At 35.0% G+C, this 18,030-nt stretch overlaps 1 protein-coding gene and 1 long non-coding RNA gene across 4 annotated transcripts in view; both read right to left on the minus strand.

Annotated features, from left to right (window-relative positions):
* LOC106094035 (uncharacterized) overlaps positions 1–9,118 on the minus strand; it is a 28,634-nt gene extending 19,516 nt beyond the window's left edge. For both annotated transcript variants that reach the window (XM_013261206.2, XM_013261207.2), the window contains exon 1: positions 8,681–9,118. The gene's annotated coding sequence lies outside the window, so the exon portion shown is untranslated. The remainder of the gene's footprint in view (positions 1–8,680) is intronic.
* Positions 9,119–9,619: 501 nt separating this feature from the next.
* LOC106094036 (uncharacterized) lies at positions 9,620–17,852 on the minus strand. 2 transcript variants are annotated; one of them, XR_009397039.1, is made up of 4 exons: positions 17,493–17,852; positions 17,338–17,426; positions 10,007–10,075; positions 9,620–9,936 (listed from the first exon to the last, which is right to left on the minus strand). It is a non-coding gene; the product is annotated as an uncharacterized LOC106094036 (long non-coding RNA). The 2 variants fall into 2 exon arrangements; XR_001222457.2 differs by having other exon boundaries at positions 10,003–10,075.
* Between the last annotated feature and the right edge of the window lie 178 nt (positions 17,853–18,030).

Below are 18,030 nucleotides of genomic sequence, written 5' to 3' on the forward strand. Positions count from 1 at the left end.
TATATATATATGAAGTTGTTATTAACTCCATAAACCAATTATTTAAAAGTAATCCTTTAAGCAATTTTTTTTTTCTGTTTTTATAAAAATAAATAAATGATATTTTTCACGTGAATATGCGTTTTGGCACCCCTCTAAACCTTTTTGTTGAATATCGTCCAGATTGGGCCATATAGCCAATGTAGCCCAGATACTCTACAGATACTCTACACAATATTATATACAATACTGTATGTTGGAAGATCGGTCTATAGGGCAGCTATATTCAAATATGGCCCGATCTGGATGATATTCAACAAACAAGTGTAGAGGTATATCAAATCGCACTGTTTTAAATTTCATTCAAATCGTATCAATAATGATCCTTTTATGAGCTCAATACTCTATTTCGGGAGATAATTCTATATTTATTTATATATATATATATATATATATATATATATATATGTGTATATATATATATATATATATATATATATATATATATATATATATATATATATATATATATATATATATATATATATATATATATATATATATATATATATTATATATATATATATATATATATATATATATATATATATTTATATATATATATATATATATATATATATTTATATATATATATATAGATAATTCTATATTTATTTGGATATACATTTGGATATATATATTTGGATATATATATATATATATATATTTTATATTTAGATTTTATAAGATCAGAAGGTCAGGTTTGCATACAAAGAATACGAAATCATTAATTTTTTTTAATGTTTTTATGCCCAATATATCTGCAAAATTATATATATCCCGCTTTTGGGTATAAATGGGTAAATACCCGGGTATTTACCCAATTTACCGTGTAAACACTTTTTGGGTTTTTACCCATCGCCGATCTCTTCCCATTTACAATCCACAACGACCAACATCAATAGTTTATATCTGTGCAAAATTTCAATTGCCTAGCTTTAAGCGTTCGGCCGCTATCGTGATTTCGACGGACGGACGAACGGACATGACTAGTTCAACTCAGAATGTCGAGACAATCAAGAATATAAAGGGTGATTTTTTTGAGGTTAGTATTTTCATGCATTAGTATTTGACAGATCACGTGGGATTTCAGACATGGTGTCAAAGAGAAAGATGCTCAGTATGCTTTGACATTTCATCATGAATAGACTTACTAACGAGCAACGCTTGCAAATCATTGAATTTTATTACCAAAATCAGTGTTCGGTTCGAAATGTGTTCATTCACCACCGTAACGTTGCGTCCAACAGCATCTTTGAAAAAATACGGTCCAATGATTCCACCAGCGTACAAACCACACCAAACAGTGCATTTTTCGGGATGCATGGGCAGTTCTTGAACGGCTTCTGGTTGCTCTTCACTCCAAATGCGGCAATTTTGCTCATTTACGTAGCCATTCAACCAGAAATGAGCCTCATCGCTGAACAAAATTTGTCAAAATTTTAACACATTTCGAACCGAACACTGATTTTGGTAATAAAATTCAATGATTTGCAAGCGTTGCTCGTTAGTAAGTCTATTCATGATGAAATGTCAAAGCATACTGAGCATCTTTCTCTTTGACACCATGTCTAAAATCCCACGTGATCTGTCAAATACTAATGCATGAAAATCCTAACCTCAAAAAAATCACCCTTTATAAACTTTATGGAGTCTTAGATCAATATTTCGAGGTTTTACAAACGGAACGACTAGATTAGTACGTCCACATTCTATGATGGTGGGTATAAAAAAATTACTTAGCTGTTCGCATGACCTCACCTTATAGGTGTATCCTGGTTACGAACTAAAGGCATTCAACTGTCGCATTTTGCTCTAGTAATTCTATCTGTGGAAAGCGAATGCAACGACAGGCAATGGCAACAAAAACACAAGGGCTGCCAGAGATTGCTATGCAACCACGATGCCATAAACTGTTTAGGCAGCAACACAGCATACCTGTAATATATCACTCAATAGTGTCAATTTCGAAAATATTTGAGAAAAGAAAAAACAAGAAAAAAATGCATTCTATGATGGCGTCAAACAAAAATTAAAAAAAATGTGTGACTATTTTGTAATTAAGGACTTTTTTGATTCTTATGTTTGTTGTTGTACACTAGTGTTGTATACTGAGGCACTTTTGTTCACTTTTTAATATTATGTACAATTAGTGATTTTTGACTAGTTACTTTTCCTCCAAAACGTTGTCTTGATTGAATGAGAATAAAAACATGTTATCCATTACTTAGAAATTCTCCTCATTGTATAAAATGTATTTTCCACAATTTATTACCATAGTTATTGAAAAATGTACTCCATATTTCTCACTTCCTTGAGTCCGTTTCTTTGCAGAGCTCATTCACGCTTGACGGCATGCTGTTTTGTTTTTGATCTACCTGAGAAAATCGTGACCTCTATGTCGCAGATATTGCATGCCATGCCCTTGGGTTTGGCTCCATGCGTTTATGAGTGTAGTTGTTGTAGCCATATTTCATGTAGTTGGCGATACTCGTCATGCTCCTGTAGGTGAGCAAGCTCGTTCCGGCCCAAAGGACCGATCGCCGCAGGAACAGTTTGGGCATTGTTTTTTAAAGACGCCAATAACTCGCCTTGTCATATTGAGCATCATAGGCACTCAGTATTTGTGCAAGAGCCGGTGCCGCCCGACCTCTCAATGAGACTCTGCTCGATACTGCTGATTATCCGAACCCTGTGGACGCGCACGGCAGCTCGTAGCTAAAGCTACTCGTCGCAGCAGTGAACACCACACTAGAGCTGGCAAACTATCGATTATGCAACATTCAATATTTTCGATAGTTTTAATAATAAACACCGATAGTACCGATACTATCGTTAATTTCCCATCGCCCAAATTGCAAACGAAAATGAGTATTAAAAATCAGGAGATCGATTTATATAAAAGCAATATCAATGCACAGACCAAATAAAACCAAGTCAGTTGGAAGTCATGAGTGAAATCATTGTACAAATCGGATGAAAATTGTACAAATCGGATGAATATTGCGTCCTCTGTAGGCGCAATGTATCTTAAAGGATACATTCAGTGTCGGATTGCTTATTTTTGTTTAGTTTTGCAAAAAATTTAACTTTTGCGATAGTAGACATCGGATAAATATCCATCGATATTCAGCCAAAAAATTAAATATTGATAATGCCATGGATATTTTGCCAGCTCTACACCACACAGATAGGATCTCAATGTTCCAGCCTGTGTGGTGCTCACAGCTATCCCGTGCCGGTGTAGTATGAAGTTGTGGTGACTTGTTGTCTGTATCTTATGTGTACGGCATGGCCTAACAGGACAATGGCATGCTGCCACAGCTATCAAGGGTTCATACAAATCGGCTTGTGCAGCCCTTTATTACGAACGTAATTGGTCAATTGACAATGGTTCGGAGAAGAAAAAATCAATCAGTCGATCATATTTTGCCAACTAAAGGTAAACAAAGCAAAGAGTGGTTGTTTAAAAAAGTTATTACTTGTACCAAATTTACTAAAAACACTAATTCTTCATCTTTTTAGTATTCTAAAGTGTCATAAATGCAAGTCCGACCGTTTCATGATTTGGGCTAGAATTACTTTTTAATTATTAATTCTACTAAAACCAAAGCATTGATGTTTAATGCCTCTAGACATGTTTTCCCTTCTCTCTTTGTCTTCATGGGCCATGATCGTTGTGTTGAACTAGTTGATCGGCGTAGGTGTCTAGGTGTAATTTTTGATACTGAGCTTTCCTTTAGGTACCACATTGATGCTCTATCTGGATGAATTTGGTCTTCGTTGCGTAGAATTTTCTCATCTAGTATATGTTTGCCGCGTTAGAAAGCGGAAATGGTGTCAGGATCTAACTTGCAGCAGTTGTGCAGATTAAGGCATATTGTTAAAGTTATAACTAGATGTCTGTTTAAAATTCGAAAGAGAAATACTATTTCATGTTATGTGCGTCGATTTCTTGGCTGTTATTTCAATATTTTTGTTACTTACCATAACCTTTTGTTATTTTATAAGTCGATAAAATGTTCTAAGCCTAGGTATTTGTTCCAGTTATTATCTTTTTTGCGTTCTACGTTCTTACGTTCTAGAAATGTTCAATTTTTATTCCTAGAAATAGGAAAATAATTTTCGTTAGGTCCTTCGTAGTTCGATTTGCTAGATCTTGGAATTGTCTGCCTTATGAACTGCATATATTCTCTCATTCCCTTAATGTCTCTCGTTTAAAACTTCTATGGCATTCATATACAGCTTTTGAAACCTAGAGTTTGTAATTACTCTATTATTATTATTATATGCTTGTAATTTTTTCATAAGTTTGTTGCATATACTTCTTTTATGCTACCAACTACTTTTGCTCCCTTCTAATTTTTTAGCTCAATGCATATGTACATGGTCTGTATGTGATAAATTTTGTAGTACTTTTCTATACCCTTTGTATATTTTGTGGCTGGCGAGCCAAAAATTCGAATTCATCGTAATTAGTCTTATGAATCAATAATTTGAACTAAAGCATCATAATTCAGCCTGAATCTTGTAATGAATTATTTTTAATGGGCCTTGTTGGCTTTATGGTACAAAATGGAAATAAATAAATATATTGTTGTTTTACGTAAAAATATGTGTGACTTACGTCCCCTTAATCATAGCCAACGACGGTGCTTTTTCAATGTTGGCTTTTTTCGGACAAACACAAGCAGAACAAAAGCCCAATGTAAAATTAAGTAAAGTTAGAAGCTTTTAAATGAAAAATATAGTGTCGCATTAAATTTAAGGGACAATGGCATAATTTTTTGCATTATAATGTTTATAGACTATTTGAAAACTTGTTTTTCCAACTTTGTTTAAGCACAAAACTAATTTAATGGACCAAATTAATGGACCAAAAATGAGAATATATTTTTATTATCGTTTTATTTTAAAAAATGAATACTGTCATATGTTTGCCTAATTTCTCGAAAAAAAAATATGGAAAAATACGATAGTATTTTTCTATTCGCCCATTTCTATTCGAACTTTCAAATAGAATTAATCCAAAGCAGATGCCATCATCCACACTTGGGAAACCCGATCATAATAAGTAAATTACGGATGCGAGCATAATTCCGCAGTTTACATGACGTTATTATTAAGAAGTTAAATCGGCCAATCATTACAGCTTTTAGGAGACAAGGAATTAAGAAGGCATACCACATTTCAACGGGCAACAATAGTGGATTACATATGGGAAATAAGTCAAAAATACAAAATTGCCTTTTATTGCATCACTCGACCTATCGAGTTTTTCGTTTGTTTTGTTCTAGTTTAATTGAAATATCAACGGACGCCACAAAATGAAAAAATACAATCGGACCTCGATTATCCGGAATGCTCGAGACTGAAGGCATTGCGGATAATTGACTTGACGACCATTCTTAAATTTTTAAGTCCACATTTTGCACTTCTGCGTTTTTCAAGGCTTTTAAAAATTAGAACAAAAAAAAAGTAAGACAAGGGAATTTCCATCTTCGATTTATTTTGCTTGGTTATTCAAATATAATGGTAAAGTGTGCTAATACTTCCGGATAATGGACCTAATTACGGAAAGTCGAAGCAATAAAAAAAATTCAAAATTATCTTGTCTAATCCAGATAGTCGAGGTCCGGCTGTATAGAACAATATCATGTCATTTCGTTATATTGCCTTCATTTTGAAGGGTTTCTATTAAAAACAAACGTTTTGCTTATGCTGCATATCTTATGTATAGACTACATTTATTTAAGCAATTTCAATTTATTTGAGAGTATGTAGCTTCTTCGTAAGAAGAAAATTCTTGAGTTACCTTCTTCACAGATTTGTGAAGATCAATATGCTTCCACGAGGGCTTCAATACGACATCGATGCTTTTAAGGCTGACTCATTCAGTGACAGAGGAAATTAATGAGAGCAAGTTAAACTCTCTGGCTTCAATCGACCTTTCAAAAGATTTTAATTCTGTTGACAATTGTGTTTTGATATCCAAATTAAAGAACCAATTCAATTTTTCAAAAACAGCATCCCAACTTATATTTTGTTACCTGAGAGGAAGAACTCAATTAGTTGTGGCCAACGGTTTAAGATCTGGAGTTCCCCTAGGATCTGTTTTCGGCCCAAATTTTGTTTCCTCTGTACGTCAATGACATACACGCGAAATAAAACGCAATGTCAAAATGGATCAAAAATAGTTATCTTATTACAATTAGTTTCATTACAATTTGTCTTACTTCGCTGCAATAGATTTGAAGATATCTGCCACCAAATTTTCAGCCATATTTTTTACTACAGCGCCAGTGCGGTCTCATCAGCTCTGTGACACGCGGTGGAATAAAATTAAGAACTGTTAGAATGCCGCCCTTCGAACTGCGACGTCTTGTCTCCACAGTTCTCAGGTGGACCACCTACATCCATGTTATCGCGGGGACCATCCAAATCATCATCTTATGGATAGGTATCCACCACCCGAAAGCCTCAATTTATATCTACATGATCTGGAGCGTGAGATTCAACGCTACAAGAGTGAACCTCTAGATCAAGCGGATCCAAACAACATTCATGTAGACACTGTAGCAGGTTCGGTAAATAGCTACCAGGTTAGTGTGGTACTCTCATTGCACATGAAGAAATTTAAATCCCCCGGCAAACCAGAGTAGTTCTGGCTCAATTACGATGCGGCAGAAGCAGCCGCCTCAACTCCTGCAGAGCAAAGGTTGACGCCGACGTGCAGGATGTATGTCCCGCTTGTGATCAGGGACCACACGTCACTTGTTTAACTACCCAGCCAGACCCACTCGACTCAGACTCAGATCCCTCTGGACGTACCCCGTCTTAGTCACAGAGTTCCTGGATTTGGAACACTTTTACTATCCACAGGCTACCGATAGTGGAATGCTCCATACGGAGTAGCTGCAACGGCAGCCGCGGACAATCAGCGATATCGAGCGGAGAGTCTCAGTGAGATGTCGGGCGGCACCGGCTCTTGGACAAATACTGAGTGCCTATGATGCTCGATATGACAAAGCGGGTTATTGGCGCCTTTAAAAAACTAATGGCCACCCTGTTCTCGCGGCGATCGGTCTTTTGGACCAGATGAGGATAGTCACCTCCACATGAAAATGTGGCTACAACAACATCAATATTTAAAGCGGGTTTTTATTAATTTTGTTACTAATAATAGGAGTGTTTTAGTTACCCTTTTTAGCGAATTTTTTCGTCTTTTTTGTCTTTGTTGTGTTGGTGTTTTACTTTTGTTGTGGCAAAAAATAGAGTCCGTCAGATTTCGCAACAATTTAATAGAAATTTGTGCTTAAGCTAGCGAATTCGCTAGATTAGTAAATAAAACAACCCCAATAATTAAATCTGCTTACACATTCCCCACATGGTACGATAAAGATGTAGCTTTGTAAGCAAAACAACAACAAAATTCCCCCAACTAAACTACCTTTATTGGATTTTCATTTTTATAACACTATTTTGTTGCTTATGTGTGGAATATCTTGACTTTTTGTGCACTGGAACCAATCATGTAACTCTCAATTTTTCGGCGTCTTTAACTTGCTTTCTTTTTCTGGAGCCAAAGGCTATAATTTAGCTTTATATTATTTTTTTTTTATTTTCTATTTAAATTTAACTAGACCTCAGGTTGTGTTATGAATGTTATATTTTTATAGGCATTAAAGTCTTCTTAAGAATGGTTGATAGAATGAAAAAATTAAACTGAATTATCGGAACAAATAAGAGATCTTAGAAAAAAATGACAGCTGTGTAAACAAGCAATTTACATTTATATTTATACCCAGCTGTTTGCATGACCTCACCTTATAAGTGCATCCTGCATTCACAGTAAGCAACATGGAAGTCTGCTATATAAAAGACAAAATTTGCATTGCTACCAAAAAAAATATTTAACTTTAACGTTCGAATTTTACCGACCCTCGGACTATTATATCAATTGAGACAAGCCCAGAGTTAAATATTCAATTTTTACCCGATTGGGAAAAAATAGAAAAATCTGGTAACTTTAACTCCTCGGAAAAGGTTTAAAAGAAAATGGCAAAAATAACAAACACTAATAAATGAGAGTGGTCTAAAATGCCATGTGCTTTTTCAAAAGGCAAAGAGAAAATATGTTTATTTAAGCATACCCAAAGACACTAATGAATCCGTATGAAATTTTCAAAGTAGATTGGTGGTACTTTAGTATATACCATTTATACCGCTAAAAGCATTTTTAATTGTATATCTATAAATTATGTAGTTGTTGTTAGATTGTCAAAATTTTATGGTATGAATAAAAAGAAAATAATATCCAACAATGAATAATGACACGTTGCATTTTGCCCTACATAATTTACAGTTAATCTTGTTTTGCACCACCATTGAAATATATTTTGATTCATTGCAGTGTCTTCTCTTAAAATATTCCGTGAAATAACTGTTGTGCAGATTAAAAACAGTTATTTTCGAACAATGACCTTTTTCTTGTCTATACGACAGAAAATGTATACGCCGTTATTTTCGAAATACCACAAGTGAATACAAATTTGACCAACAAACCACGTATTAAAATAATGAAAATATCCGCAAAATGTGCATGCAGAAAACTGCAATTTAAACGCAATGAACAACTTACCTGTTAATATCTGCGCTTCAACCGTGTTTGGTTAGATATTTTTTTCAATAACAGTGCAGCCAAGACAAGGTATATGATTGATTTAAAATTATCCTATTTAAAAAATGTATTCTAGGGGAAGATAAAAACGTGTTCACTTTCTGCGGCCGTGCTGCGATTTCGGTTGTTGCCTTTTTCTTTGAGGTTTTGGGGAATTTTAGTCAGAAATGTATTGTTGAATGGGTGGTTGTCTGTTTTAACCTCACATGTTGCCCATATATCTAATTAAATGAATGTGAACACATGAAAATTCAATTTATTCTTCTTGTCAAACACTCGCTTAGTTAGTGCCCAATTTATTGGAGCCGACCGTTTATAGCTGTATTTGGCTATTTGTTTTTAATTTTTCTTAAAGTTTATACGCGGAACGTTCACGTGGAGCACGACGCACGCTAAATATTTTTGACATTTCCTATGTGGATATTCGTTTTTGCGGCTTCCAACCACGGTTGCCACGTTCGGTAATTTCTGCCAGAGATGGTACTTTTGAACTTAGATCCTGTGCCAAAGTATAAAAGAGGAAGGGTTCGTAAATGTATGGCAATTGAGTGTGGTGGAAATGTTTTAGTAGCCTTAAGGTAAGGGTTGGTACTCTGTTTGTCATTTCATGTAAACAATAAACTTCATATAAATCCTGGTACTATATTCTTTTTTCGTTTCTTTTTTTCATTTTTATTAACAACTCTTTGTAATAAGAAGCCTATTAGGCCTATACAAATATCGGCCTATTATATATAAAGGCCTATAAAAAAGAGGCCTAATTTCATCGGTTAAAAGACATGTTTGCCATGGTTGTTGTTTTAGCAGTGTGGTGTATACTAAATTTCATCTGGCCAATCCGGTACTACAACCGGCACTTGCCGCACATTGTGCTTTGGTAGAGTACAAACCAGGATGCAATTATAAGTTGAGGTAATGCGAACAGCTGAGTTCACTTTTTTATTTTTCTTTTGATTTTGCAGTAAATCTAAATGTCAAAGGCTTGATAACACAGCTGAGATTTTTTCTAAAATCTTAGAAGATGTTTTATTTGGTCCGATATTCCACACATAGGCAACAAAACAGTGTTATAATGATGCAAATACAAATACCATTTTGCCATTTTAATTTACGGTACTTGCGACTCATGGTAGTTTCGCTGGGGGTGGATTTTTGTTGTTTTGCTAATGACGATACCACTTTATAGTACCATGTCCCAAACCAAAAGCATGTGAAAACTTCGACACAAGAAAACAATTATAATCGTACATATATGCTAAAAATATTACATATCATTAACATACTTACTGAGGAACGCATGAATTTTAAGGCGGAAACAGACCACTGAGCACAGATATATACAAGCTTGGTACATAACTAAAAACAATGGAAAATGAGCTTTAGTATAAGGTTTACTTTAAGATATAATAAGAATTGTTTAAGATTTATTGGAATTTTTAAGAATAATGTAAACACTGCGATTAAACTTTGTATATTGTATTGTAAATTAATGTTTAATGTGAACAACTTTTAATGAAATTCCCTAAGGAAGACAACCGGCTGTTTTCGAAATATGCTATTTTTCAAGAATAGAAGACTACCAAAAACACAAACATCAGTTCTTCAATAATTGTTTTCCTCGAGCCTAACAAACCAAAAACAATAAAATAGTTTAGTTAAAAAGCGATAACAGAAAAGTTAACGAAAAGAAAATTTGGGAAAACTCCAAATACGCCCACTGATGATATTTAACTGGAAAAGTCTCATCAGTACGATCCGGATCTTATAGATCCTAGTGCTGTTATTTTGCTAATGACGATGCCACTTTATAATACCATGTCCCAAACCAAAAGCATGTGAAAACTTCGACACAAGAAAACAATTAAGGTGGTCTAACGCAAAAGGCTGTTAACAGCTGACCAGTTTCGACGGTATTAAGATGACAGCTTTTTTGTATTCTCTTTGTTGTTATGTTCATTCACGCATATTCTCTGCTCATTTACACACACGAATACACTCACGCACACGAATTTCTTTGTGAGTGTTGGTAAAACGTCGATCAGCTTGATGACAATATGACGGATTGCACCATATGAATTGTGGTTGTTGTACAAATGAGACCACCTCTAATTGATTCGCCATGTGAAGCGTCTTGCTGACCATGAGAATTCTTCAAACTAACTTAAGAAGCATTAGAAATAAGAAGCCGCAATTGGCTCAATTCCTGAAAGATTCAGGGGTAGAGATTGCTTACATATCGGACACGGACCAGGATAACTCAAATGGTTTCTCAATTCCAAGCTATAACATTTTAAGGAAAGACCGGATTACCTACGGTGGCGGCGTTGCCTTTCTAATAAACAATACTATGTATAAATTTACCAAAATTAACATCAATATTGTAAATAAAGATATAGAAGTAATCGCCTGTTGCATGAAGAGCGAAATGGATCAAACTGTAATTATATCCGCTTATATTCGACCTAATGTGACCTTTAACACAGCGGATCTTATAAATATTATTTCTTCTATTCAGCTAAATGCCAACATTATAATGTCGCGATTACAACTGTCATCACTAGGTATGGGGTTGCACCAATACTGATACCCGCGGAGAAAATATGCTTCAATTTATAGAAGACAGAGACCTTGTGCTTCTGAATGGCGGATCACTTACATATTTCGGCAGAACCACCCCCTCGGTATTAGACTTAGCAATCTGTAACCCTGCGATTGCTCTGGTTACTACTTGGTATCATAATTATGGATTTAAGCATACACATGTCGCAAAACTACCTATGGAGTATCAAAACACATTCTCAATCATGACATATATACCAGGTAGAGCCCCGTAAACAGCTGAGTACAATTTTTCTCGCGATGTTCACTATTAGTCAACGAGTTTTGGTTATGTGTGCGTATTATAGTTAAGAAACATTTTTCGTTGTTCATGTGTTTGTTCACACAAACAACGAAAAATGACGCGAACTAGAAACATACACAAAATCAGAGTTGCACCAATCACTGATTTTGACAAATAGTGCACTCAATATTTTGTTGGACCACTGCCACTATCTGTGAATGAATATAGCTTGGTGTCGATGATGGTATATCTGAAATTTTTGATGATGATACTCACACTGCCCCGACACATCAAAATTCGAACTTTTTTCTCAAAAATTGTAAGACAAATTTAAAGCACCAGTAAGAAAAAAAAAAGTATCCTGTTAACAGTTGGTGGAATTTAAAGTGTAAAAAAGTAAGCTAAGCTAATCATGGCTATATTCAAAGACCTGGAGGTGGAAATTTTAGGCTACGCATATGACCTTGTCATTTTCTGCGCAGAACAGAAATAAATGTTCTTAAAAGGAAAATACAGAATGCAATGAATTGTAAATCGAGAACCTTAAGGATTTGCAATTAGACCTTCTCCACAATCAAAATGCATGATCTTCAACCCTTCCAGTCGAAGTTCCATACAATTCCCGATTGATTTACATATTAATGGCGTACGTATTAAATCTGTCAATAACTTTAACTTCTTCGGGTTCATTGTGAACTCTAAACTCAGCCTTAAACCCAGTTTACCCTGCTCTTTAAATCCGGATTTAAGACTCTCGTCAGCTGATTTTATAAAGGGAAAACAAATGATCGAGCCATTAATTCCGGATTTAAAGAGCAGTGTAAACGGGGTTTTACATCACACGTTGATCATATACCTAAATCTACATTCCAATTCATGAACATCATCTGTTAGGGGTGGGGTATCCTGGGGAGCCAATCCGGAGCAACTCATTCGCCTATATATGGGCGTGGTTAGGCCAAAAATTGAATATATGGCGCATTTTCTGCTTGACTATCATTTAATCATAATCCTCAAGATACAAAGAATCCAATTTTGAGCACATAGGAATGCTCTACAAGCAATGATATCCACCTATGCACAGTCCCTGGAAGTAGGCCAATGTTATGACATTACCGGAGAGATTCAAGTCTTACAGCCTTATTCACAGAAAAGATAAAATAGATTTATAAACCGATGTTATTAACAAACGAAATATATTCTATGTTTACTTTAATAAACCTATTTTTAATTTGAAAAATGTATAGTATGATCAACTCTTCTTTAACAGTTCAATAAGCCTATTTTTGTGTACATTCAAAAAAATCACAAAATGGATTCCAGATGAAAATTTACATGAAGTCAGTCAGCAACAATGAATCTTTGTCCCAGAGCACGACTATTCGAAGGAAATTTTGTACACAAAAATGTAATCATATTATTTTGTTTAAAACTTATTTTTAATCGGAAAAATGTTTTCGTTTCAATCAATTCTGACAATGTATGTAGCTTCAACATATCAAAAAATTGTCAATTTTAATATTGCACGTTTTGGTCTGATAAAAAGACGAAATATCTGGAAAGCGGATTTTTTTCATCCATAATGTAAATAATAAAAGTATAACAAATAATTTCATGAAAAGCCAGATTCAAATTGGGATTCCGAATAAGAACCGGTCCATGGAGCAGACCGTTATTTTTGAAGTTGTAGATTTTTTTGTTTAGTAATGTATTTTTTCACCAATAATCTAGATTTGGTGGATATATTCAAATCGCCACCAAATGAAAAATGCTATGAAAACTGAAAATGTTGCCAGAACAAAACGAAAATTTGTTTATGAGTCTATTTTAAGTACTACCTTGTTAATAAACTTTTTGAATACAGAATTTTAAAATAGTTTTATTGGGTAACAACTGTTCAACCCCGTTTACACTGCTCATTATATCCTGATTTAAGGCTCTCGTCAGCTGATAAAACATACGAAACTGCACTTCAAACCTACAATAACTTTTTTTGCCATTAGTAATAACATTATTGCCAATTGAAGCTAGTAACATTATTGCCGATTGAAGCTAATAAATTTATTCAAAAATATAATATACCGTATCCACACCCACTTTTCCTATTGTATCACGAAAAAATAACTGGAAATACATTAAATTACACCGACCTATTCAATATGAATATCCGCTCCAAGCTTATCTGTCACTCCCGAACCTAACATTTCTAGACATCTACAAAAATCGCTCGTCGACATCAGACATTGTTGATATGTACCATGTCACTATGCAAACAAAATTTTCCGATTACACTAGAATATTCACCAACGGTCAAAAACTCCAGACAAGAGCAGCAGACAAGAGCAGGATGCCTTCATTGGACATAGAAGCATCCTTCGCTTTATATAAGAACAGTTCTATTTTCTCTGCGTAAGCATTTGAATTTGCTGCAAATTTCCTCAAATAAGTAGATTTGCTCACACTGAAAATGTATAAGAATCCTAGATGCAAAGCACGAGATTTTCAAAACATCGTCGGAAATTTAGACTTCATACTAACACTAGTGCCCAAATTCACCTGAATTGAGATAATCTGCTAAACCCGTTTACACAACGATTCAAGTGATTTGCATTTGTCAACAGGGATGTTTTTGACAGCGTTTTATTATGATCTGCATTTTTATTGTGTTCAGCATATATATAATGCCAAACAACTAAAATGGTGAAACGATCTTTTTAAATTTTCTACAGAATTTTATAATTCCAACAGGATAAGGTGAGGTCATGCGAACAGCTGAGTACAATCTTTTTCATTTTTGTTTTGATGTTGCAGTAAACCTTAATGTTAATGTTTGTTAATGCTTTTTCAAAAAACCTAAAACTATGTTTTATTTGATCCGATATTTCGCACATAAGCAGCGAAACAGTGTCATAATAATGAAAACAAATATAAAACATATTTGAAGAAGATAAATTTAAAACAACGTTTATTTCTAAAATTACTTTGGCGTTTCCATGTACAGCATTTGCCGATCAAGGTAGTTTCGTTGGGGGTAGAATTTTGTTGTTGTGCTAATGACGCAAATTCTTAATTGTACCATGTAATTTCAATAAGAAATTGTCAGATGTTGAGATAAAGTGCTGCCCAAAACTACAGATAGTAAGCGATATTCAATACAAAAGCCTTGTTTCATTTTAATGTCGAAGGAGATTTGCTGCAAATCTCCTCAAATAAGTAAATTTGCTCACATTGAAAATGTATGGGAAACCCCGTTGCAAATGAAGATTTGCTCCAATGGCTTTAGCATCATGTCTACCCAACAGCACAACATATAAAAATATAATAATTTTTCCCGGCTGACACGGGATAACTTTGAGCAGCACAGAGGTTTGAGCCCCGACTTGTGTGGAGTTTATCGTTAACACGAGAAGCTTAGCTGAGAGCTACAGCTTCCGTTTCAATGAAATCGCTAACTGCGGCCGCGGGCAGTTAGCGATTTCGTGTGGAAGGGTCAGGTGGCACTGACTCTTACTTAAATACTGAGTAGCAATGATACAAGGCGAGTTAATGGCGCCTCTAAATAACCAATGACCAACATCAGCGTCTGATCCCAGGATAGGGACGGTTGTAGACGAGCATCGGATCTTGGAGAAAGCGGCTCGCTTACATGTGCGCTCTCTAAAAGGCTGGAACTTTTATCCCCGACTTGTGTGGAGTTCTTCGTTGACAGGTTGCGGATAATGAAAAGCTTCGTTTTTTGTGCGGAGTAGCTGCAAATGAGTTCGCGCACAGAAAATATTAAAAACTATGATATATACATGAAATAAATTTGTTGAAAATATTTATATTTTTTTCTTAATGGTCCCAGGGTTAAAAAAAAAATTGTCGATTCCATTTTGAGCCTCTCTTCGTCGTTAAATACCAATCTTAGCAATTTGCGTGTAATACCATGAAGTCTAGATACACATTTGTTATCTTCCGTCCTCAGCGCCCAAATCAATATAATCTATATATGGACAATAAAATAGAAAAATAAGATTTTGGTCCAACGGTCGGAAAATTTAGCCTATACGAAGAAACTTTCCATAATGGATTAATGCTAATAGATTTCGCCACGGCGCAGAACATGGTAGTTAGTAGCACCAAATTTCAACATCGAAGGATTTATACGGCCACATGGTCACCCGATCAATAGACAAGAAACTAAATTGATCATGCTGTAATAGATGGAAGGCATTCTTCCAGCGTGTTAGAAGTACGACCGATCCGAGGAGTTGAAGAAGAGGCATCGGGAGAAAAGGAGAGTGGAGAAACGTCTATTCTGCAGAAAGAAGAAGGAAATAGAGAGACGCGAGTTTGAGTGAATTGAGATGTACAGGAGTCAGAATGAAGTCCGGAAATGCTACTAAAGAATCAAACCAATGGCTTTGGTACAGGCACATCCCCCGGCAGAGACAAAAAAAGAAAATCTGGTAACTGATCTTTCCAAACTGTATCCGACAATGGCGGCGAAGAGGATACCACAGAACCCATCTCTGATGATGGTAAAGAATGTTTACCGCCTTGTCAGAACGAGGTCCAAGTAGCTGTGACCCGACTAAAGAACAACAAGGCAACAGGAGACGATGTATTGCCCGCTGAACTATTTAAGACCGGAGGCTATACGCTGATAAGGCGTTTGCATCAGCTTGTCTGCACCATGTGGCTAGAAGAACGCATACCCGATGACTGGAACCTCAACATACTATGTCCCTATGTACTATGCCAACTAAAGACGAATAAGTCTCCTCCCCATCGCATACAAAATACTCTCGAGCGTACAGTATGAAAGGTTAAAATCTAAAGTCAATGTGATAATTGGGCCCTATTAATGCGGCTTTAGACCTGGTTAATCCACTATAGATCAGATATTCAGACTGCGCCAAATCCTGGAAAAGACCCGAGAAGGACAAATCAACACTTACCATACTTTTTGACTACAAAGCCGCTTTCGATTATACAGGATGACGATGACTCAGAAGAAAACACATGCTACTCGCCTACACCAGTCATGGGTCAGTCACCGGAAGTAATAACTGCAGCGTTTGAAAGAATCTAAAGAGGGTCAGTGAAAATGGGTCTGGCAGTAGATCGAGATAAAACGAAATGGATGGTATCAACTTCCAAAAAGCCCTGTACAACCGATCAGATAAAGGAAATGAAGAAAATGGGAACTACCAATTTTGAAATAAAGCGAAGAAAAATACTGGCAGACAGAAGCTACTTTGGGACGACCAAAAGCCCGATGGAAAGATCAAGTGATGGGAGACACCTCGAAACTTGGTATCATAGATAATAGAAGGAGCGCAGAAGATCGAGGCGCTTGGAAAGCTATTCTGGCTATTCAAAAGGGGAGTATCTTAATGGCACAACAAAGGATAACTAAATGGATCTCAATACTCAGCAAAGTCTATCACCTGCATTCACAAAACTTAATGTAGATTTAAAATAGGTCTTTTTGTCAAATGTCCTTTAAAGAGCTGTCAAATAAACCTATTTAAAGTCTTCATTAAATTTTGTGAATAAGCCCGTTTAAGTTTATATATATTGTTGAGTGGGCACTGTCTTTAGACATTTATAGATGACGGAAAAATCATATAATTTTTTTCAAACGTGATGCCTTTTGTTTTTCTGCGGCCAATAACTTTCTTGATGATGTGCCTTCAAACCAAAGATATGACCTCATATAATTGTCATTTCTAAAGTATATAAGTAAAAAAGTATTTATATATTGAAATAAATTGTAATGGATACTAACCTTAGCTTTTCCGCATAATATCTCGAAGTATTAATCCACAGGATTAGATGTAGTCGGAAGTTATGCTTCTGTCAGTCAATATTGGGACACTTAAATTAAAGATGGATAATTAAATATTCCAATACAATAGGGTAATTATTATTATACAAAAATACTTTATTAAATTTTTACAATGCTCTCCATTTTCGGCTGAGTTTCGCAATGCATTTTATACTTCCACATCAAATATTTTTCTATTTTCACTCCATCAATTCACACTACAAATTTATATTATATTTTGTGTTATTTTCGGCTTGAGATCATATAATTAATGAGTTATCATCGATCCTCATCTTCTGGACAAGATCTTTATAAAAATAGGAAAGAATACACATAAATAAGAAATTTTTTGTTCTGGCAACATTTTCAGTTTCCATAGCAATTTTCATTATTGGCGATTTGAATATATCCGAAATTCAGGTTAAAAAAGAATTGCGAGCTTGTGTATTCTTATTTTCAATGTAATAACGTGTGAAATATACACCAAATTTAAATTTTTGTTGAAAAAATACATAAAACAAAAAAATATGCAACTTCAAAAATAACATTTTGGTTTTCTGCTCCGTGAACCGGTTCTTATTCGGAATTCGAGTTTATTTGTCAGAATTGATTGTAACGTAATTGTAGCCATATTCATTTACAGGTAGTGGCAGT

This window comes from Stomoxys calcitrans, chromosome 2 (genome assembly GCF_963082655.1).
Source record: "Stomoxys calcitrans chromosome 2, idStoCalc2.1, whole genome shotgun sequence".
Taxonomy (NCBI): Eukaryota; Metazoa; Arthropoda; class Insecta; order Diptera; family Muscidae; genus Stomoxys; species Stomoxys calcitrans.